At 45.8% G+C, this 7,546-nt stretch overlaps 1 protein-coding gene across 1 annotated transcript in view; it reads right to left on the reverse strand.

The window, feature by feature from the left end:
- HS6ST2 (heparan sulfate 6-O-sulfotransferase 2) overlaps positions 1-7,546 on the reverse strand; it is a 130,364-nt gene that overhangs the window by 39,102 nt on the left and 83,716 nt on the right. The gene's annotated exons all lie outside the window — the stretch shown is intronic.

A 7,546-nucleotide genomic window follows, 5' to 3' on the forward strand; every position in this document is an offset into this window, starting at 1 on the left:
GACTTTGTGAGAATTACAATATGATGGATTAGCTGAGCATGAATAGGCCAAAGCTGTACAGAAACATTAGACACAGTACTTGAAAGCTAGCACAAAGTCTTTCCTGGATTAAGTCCTTCCACTGTTCTTCCTTTCAAAGTAAGTAAAAACAAGGTAAGATGAATTCCTTGTCAAGCCTGTGAAGAACAGACTCCGGCACAGAAATAAACACAAATTGAATTTGCTTTGGTGGCTTTAGATAGGTCACATCGAGCCCAAACTAATGCCGTATTGACCCAGTCTTACTTTAGACTACGTAACAAAGCAGCAAACAACATTGCAGGCGCTGCGAATTCATTTCATTTAGCATTGTCTGGCCAGCAAAGTTAGTCTGTTACAGGCTGCATTCAATAGACACCTATCTATCAGCAGGAAGCAGGGCGAATACCAAACGTTGGGCGCTTAGGCACTATCTGACAGAGATGAATGCCTGCCCTATTCACCGCAGCCCGCTTGGAAGAGTTCACACCCAGCCGGCGGCCGCTGGACAGCCGCACAATCGGGTGTACTGATACAATCCGTAAGACTTGACCAGAAGGCAGAAGTGAAAAGGCAGCGTCCTGCCTTGTAGAGAGCCCCTGCTGCGTTACTCAGTACACATTTTGAAGCCACACGAAGCTGCCAAACTCAAGTAGTGCAGCCACCAAGAGAAAACCACATCCAGGCAGCTGCAGGTTTCACAGTGCAGGATAAAAGCCTCCTGCGCTGCATTTCCCGCAGGCACCAGACAGGTTGTCGAGCTTTCGGACATCTCTGCAAACCTCAGTGGGAACCAACCGCAGCTGCAAGAGCTTTGCTGGGAACCCTTCCTCTCCTTCATGCCCTGGAAAGCTGTGGGATTCAGATCCTGATGTTTCATTTATTGATTTTTATACAAGGCAAAGAACATGCACAGAAAGATCTGCGAAAACAGAGCATTAAGTGGTGTCAGGATGGCATTGTAAGTTTTGAATAGCCTCTCATCTTCCCTGCCCTTGTACCAAAGGTGACATTACACAGATCACACAAAGAATCTCAGATTTTTTTTTCCTCCACTCGTACAGCACCATAAAATATTCATCACATTCCACATCTCCTTTAATGCAACTACGAACTGTTCATGTAAGTATCACAAAAACATCAGAGCTGTCCTTTGATACCCGATGCAAAGTGGACACGCACCTTCTCTGCTCTTCAGCCAGACCAGGGTGTTAGCCTTTCCTCTCTGCAATTAACAGCCACATAATGGAATGGAAACCACAGTGTGAAAATCGTAGCGAACCAAGAAGCACCGTTACCCCTAGACCTATAATGTGCCCACATTCTTGTGTACTTCAGATTGACGGTTAAAAATTACTTTCTGCCAGCTGCAATTCCATCAGCCGGTCCCTCGGACCGTGGGTCACCCCACTCGTTAATGCAGTCTCGGGTACCATCAAAGAGTCGCTCCCACGACTTATTCACAACTGCAGTTGCTTTCAGTAGGAGCTGCAGGATACATCAAAGGGCAAAATAAATCAAGCCTGCTTGTGCAAATAAGGGAGAAGTAAGACCAAGGATGCGTGTTACTAAGAAGTTTCCATCAGAACGCTTTTGAAGGAAAATTGGGTTTTTGACAAAAGTATTTATCACAAAGGGTTCCTTTTCCTCAGGGAACTTCAGAGTATCAGTAAGGTAAACATTTGAGACAAAACAATCAGAAAGCTTCCAGCCAAGAGGAGCAGTTATGCTGCACCATCTCGCTGGGCAGCCCTAGAGCTGCCTTTTCCCTGCATTTTCCTCTTTCTGGACGAGTCTACCCAGTTTAAGCTACATCTCTCACAACCCACAGTAGCAGATGAGCAACTGGGGACCCGGAGCACACTGTGGGACAGCTGTTCTGGACCTGAGCACTGTCTGAACACAAAGGACACATGGTGCAGTACCAGCCATGCCCCTGACGCAATGCAATGAGAATGCCAAGCCTCTCTGCAATTCCGTTATTTTCTCCTTGATAAAAGCTAGATTTCCAGCAGGAAAACCACAATCATTTCTTACCTGCCCTAGTTATTGCTATCCTGAGATGGTAGAGGTGCTCATTTCTCCACTTTGCTGAGCTGAAAACTCCCAGCTGAAAACAGGGAACACTCCAATAAGCAACTGCCATTTTGTTCTTATTCAATCTGCAACCCCTGCCACCCCTCCAGAAAGGGCATTTGTTTGGGGACCCAACCTCGCAGGAGAAAATGGCTCCTTGACAGGATAGAAAAAAGAAAAAGGATTAAAACATTCAGCCTTGTGAAAGAGCCCTGAGAATGCCTTCCCATTTCCCTCCAATCACTTCTGCCCAAGCCCTTCCCCTCCTTGCAAGAGCACGTTACTCGTATTACCCCTTCCAAGCAGTTTTGTTGCAGCTCCAGTGACTTCTAAGCTCCCACTGAACACAGAAACACTGCTTATGGCCCCATAATACCTGTTCCAACCCACGTGCTGAGAGCAAGATCTGGTTTCAGAGGAAATGTGGTGCGAAGGTGCCAGAAAAGCACCTCACAGCCACACGGAAAACCCGCCTGGTGAATTAACTAAATGCCTTGCTGAGCTGGTTGCTGATCAGCATTGCAAATAAGTGCTGCTTTGCACAGCCTTGGCTCCAGGAATGGATGGCAGCCCCACTTGCACAGCTTTACACTTCATGCCTCTAAGCAAGCATTATTTATAGTCTCACACTCAACCTGCAATAAATGCGAATCAGATTAAAAACACGTTAATAGTTCATATTTATTAGCAGTGCATGGAAGATACTCATAAAAATAAGTAAATTATGATGGTGCAAGCCTGCACATTCACTTCTTCAAATGAGATTTTGGGCTGATTGCATATTAAATCATTTGGCTCTTAGATTACACAATATCATCTTGTTCCAAGCAAGTTGCCTAACAGATTCTGTTCTGCCCCTTTAGCGAGCATGCATGAGGGCCCCCATTTAGGAGCACCCTCAACCGTGCACCTAAGGTCCCATGATTTACATGGCACGCATTTCAGTGCTTTCCTTAACAGCAACACTACTTTTGGTCTACAGCCTGGTGCAGGAAAGGGCCTTTTGAGGATCTGTTTCAGGATTGCCACCAAAGACTTAGAAGAACCTTCTCACCCAAGCACTACTCAATAGCTATAACATCATTTACACCTTCCTCTACCTCTTCACTGCATGAGCTCTACCGCAGGCTCGGGGGTCCTAACTGCTAAGAAGCAAAGCCGACTAGGTTGCACACAACGCTCTTAAAGAGAAGTCAAGTCAGCAGGCGTTCAAAAATTGGAAAATTCCCAGCACTGGCTAAGGATAGGCTTGCACAGACTCTAGTGTCTTACTGACAAGCAACATCAGCAAACTCAGGCTGTGTCCCCACAAAATAAGGGTCACCTGAGAATGACATTTAAACAGCTTTCAAGATAACTGCAACCTAATAAGCACAATCCCTCTGACTGCTCAGAGAGGCGCATTCCCCAGATCCCGTCATTTCCAAGCCACACAAGTTTAAATACAGAACTCATTTTGTACAGCACCAGTCTACTCCTTCACACGGGTGAATTTTCCGAAAGCAGGACCACATATGCAAAGTTTCTCCCAGGGTACTTTTAATCTCCCGAAACTTGTGAGCAGATGAACACGCAAAGCCAGAAGGCGAAGGCAGGTCCCACCTCTCGGAAGGAACGCTGCGGCAACGGGCAGCTACCCAAGGCACTACCTGTTCCCTCGGCTGAGCCTTCTCTTCATGTGACAACAAGAGATACAACAATCCATTGTTCGGGAGCTGAAATGTAGCCCTGAGTACATACATTTACATACATTTCACGGCTTAGACAGAAGCTTGGGAAAAGACAAGACTATCGCGAACGATACGCTGCAAACACAACAAATATAATCTGGTTACAACCAACTGCAGACCTTATGATACTGCTGGCTGTGGGGAAAAAGAAAGAGAGGCACTCTGAGAATTAATGTTCTTCCAGCCTACAGAGAAACAAATGAGTTTCTGGTGCTGAACAATTAGTACTCCTGTTAATTATGCGTGTGGGTTAGAAATAACACCAAGCTTTTGGGACTGCTTCCATTTCGATTGTTTTCTTTCTGCACTGGATAACAAAAATATATTCAGACAGCTAAATAAATCCTTCATAACACTGATGGGACTTCTTGTTCACAGCAAGCAGTTATGCAAATTGCTAATTATGAGGCAGAGATAATCATAATCTAGCACATTTATGCAACCGCATGTACAAGAGGGAAAGCTAAAGCAATAGTTGCCTTCTTGTCCTCGCTGCATTTTTTTGAAGCCATGCTGATGGGCTGGCTCACTGCAAGGCGTCACAGTCCGATGCAGCGGGTACTGCTGCAGCCCAGGAGCAGCCATGTGCTGGCATGCAAAAGGGCCACAAGATATCAGAAGCTTTAGCATAAGGATCACAGCCACGGGAACACAAAGGTCTACTTTGGGTATGGAGCCCTAGGAAACAAACGTGACAGTGCACGTCGAAGCGTCCCCACGGTTTTCAAATTGTCCTTGGAGAAGATGCAGATGCACTCCAGTGCACGCAGGTGCTCAGCAAGGCTCTTAGGACATGACACGGCCACCAGTTCAAGTCCCACCTGCCCCAAAAAAACCTCGAAATCCTGACCATGAGCATTTGGGACAACAGTGCAAGAAACAGTAGGCAGTCCCAGCAGGTCCATTTTCTGGGATGAACTCCCTGGGGTGAAGGGATAAAAGGCTCGGAGCTTCCCCAAAACACGATTCTCCTAACACTAATGAAGCAGACAAACACAACCTGTGCTGTAATGCTTATCCCAAACCTCATTTAACAGAAAGTTTCAGCTTCAGAGATCTCCTGTTGCTTCAGACTGAGCAAAGAAGACTGATGAAAATAAGTGAGGCAAAAAAAACCCAAAACAAACAAAGAAAAACCACAAAACCATGACACTGCAACACAAATGCATAACTTCCCAATCTAGAGCAGCTTCTATTCACTTGCTCTGAGCCAGCAGACACTTGCCTTGCTCCTTCTGTCCTGTTTCCCAGGCCAGTTATTCCGGCTCAGAAAAAACAACATTGCGTTATCATTTTCACTTCAGGCTCCAAATTCAGAAGCTTCCACCACTTACTGCAAAGAAATAGAAGCGTGAACACAACCTGCTGCACCACTGGGGAAAGTGCATGGCAATAGCCTCAAAAAAATCCCGCAAGGCAACAGCCCAGAGGATGGTCAGCTCCCAATCAGCTATTGCTTTGGCAAAGGCAAGGGAGATGCAGTGAGAACCACCCTGTGACTTCATGTAACCAAAACTCAAAGAGAAGCTCCTGATGGGCTCTGAACTAGAAATGATGGATGTGGCTTACTTGCGCTGTAATTAAATCTCCTTCCACAAAATAAGAACAGCAATCTGTGTCCTGACGAAAAACCTGCTGCATCATGGAAACAGAAAAGAACGATCAGGCGGACCTGGGAGGAATTGCCAAGGAATTCTCCGGCCTGTCAGTGAGATATTAAGTGCAGAGAAAGAAAGAAAAAAAAAGCAACTTCCCAAGGCTGGTTCTCTCTGCGAGATGAGCAACTAGCACCATGAGATGGGGTCTGGGGTGCGCACCCACCTTAGCTCAGCAGCAACCTGCCCACACACATGCACCTGGGTGACAAAAGCTGTGGGATGCACGAGCAGCAGGACACTGCATCCAGCACCTCAAAATGTCTCCTCCTACAGTTACCCATGCAGCAGTTGGGTAGATCAATATTTTTCTGTCCTTTCCTGATCAAAAAGCACTTCAGGGCTTTGGCTAGCCCTCAGGAAGGAAAAAAAATAAAATAAAAAAAAATGTTGGCTAACTATCTTGGACCAGATCCTCGATACTGGTGGCAGGGTACGAGGCCTGCCCTCCCCTCCCAGGCAGCTCTCCCTGTGATGCAGAGAGCTGGCAGCTTTGGTGCATCTTCACGACTTGGGGTAATACTCAAAGCACCTAGTCGAATTATGTCTTTCACAGAAACTTACACATTAATTTCTTAGATGCCATCTGGATGCAGCTAATCCACTCAGTCAGGACTTAAGCCTCAAGTAGACAGGCCATGCAGGACAACTTGGAGGTCTCCAGGCAGAAGGCAACCAGGCAAGGAGAAATTTGTGCAGGGCTGTGTCCCCGTGAATACTGTGCCGGCAAGCCTGGCACTGCACGTAATATGGTGGTGGTTGCAAACACTGCCTCGTGCCTGCACACACCAGACCCTGTGCATCAGAGCCAGTCTTGGCTCGTTGCCTCCTGCCACCCATCTGAGTTCACCCTGGCGCCCAACTGACCATCTTGGTACCCAAGGGACGATCCCACCAACTTGCTGAGGGCATATGGCAACAGCAGGGAAGAGCTGCACCTACGCACAGACCCTGGCTAACTAACAACAGCGTCTTTGCAAAAGTGAACGCTGTGTAAGAGAGCAACTAAAGAATGGTATCCAAAGGCAACCCAGGATCAAGCCTCCAAAAACTGAGAAAAGCCCCAAGAATCCTAAAATTCCAGAAATTCATCCATGCTCAGTTATTTGTATGTGACTTCTGCTCTCAGAGCACTTTAGGGTCTTGTCTTCAAGCTGTCCTTGGGAGCTACAGGGTTAGAAACTTTGTTCCTGGCAGAAGAATGATGCAAGTAAACCTTAATTCCTAGAGAGGAACCATCAAAAAATACCCGCAACAATTTCAAGACATGATGAAATCCCAAGTGCTAGAAATGTTTGGCAGGTTCCTGAATGCATTATGCTGTGTTTCTTTCTTTAACATGGCATGCTGAATTGAATTGTAGTCTGTCCGGTAAGCATTTTGCAGCATTGGTACCTAATCCTTGGTGACAAAACGGAGTATACAACAGGCTGATCAGTTGCAATTGCTGGCAATTTCCTCCTAAAATTGTAACGTAAAACCTAGGCTAGACAAAAGATACAGATCCAAGTAGTTTTAATAAAAATGGGCTTACCTGGGAGTAGGAATTTCCATAAGAAGAGTTGAGATAAAAAATGCAAAATGCCAAATATCCAGCAATTTCAAGCATTTCCGATCATCGCAGGTGAAACGCATTAGGAGAGAAACAAAAAGATACTGATTAGCATAACAACTACGCTGTCTGCAGCACATATTTTTATCACTCTTAATTGCAGTCATAATTCCACTAAGAATCGAGAGTTCTCATTCCAGCTTTCTTTTACAGGACTTGTTTACACTTAAGATTCATTTATATACTTTTCAGAAGGCTGGGCTCCATCTTGCAGTTCTTACTCAGACAAAGCTCCCACAACAGCCACAGAAATGCAGACAAGACAAGGAAAGCTTTGCCTAAAGGCCTGGGTACTCCAGCCAAGAAAAAATATTCCCCCAAAATACCCAGTAAGGGGGCAGCTGTAATTTATACCCTGTGGCAAGCAGAACTTCCAATTCAGAGTTTGCTCTGCTTTTAATAAGATTGCTATCTGCAGCTGGAAGGTACATTTCAAATTCATTTTTTTTTTCCTT

The sequence above is a fragment of the Anser anser genome (genome assembly GCF_964211835.1).
Source record: "Anser anser genome assembly, chromosome: 13".
NCBI lineage: Eukaryota > Metazoa > Chordata > Aves > Anseriformes > Anatidae > Anser > Anser anser.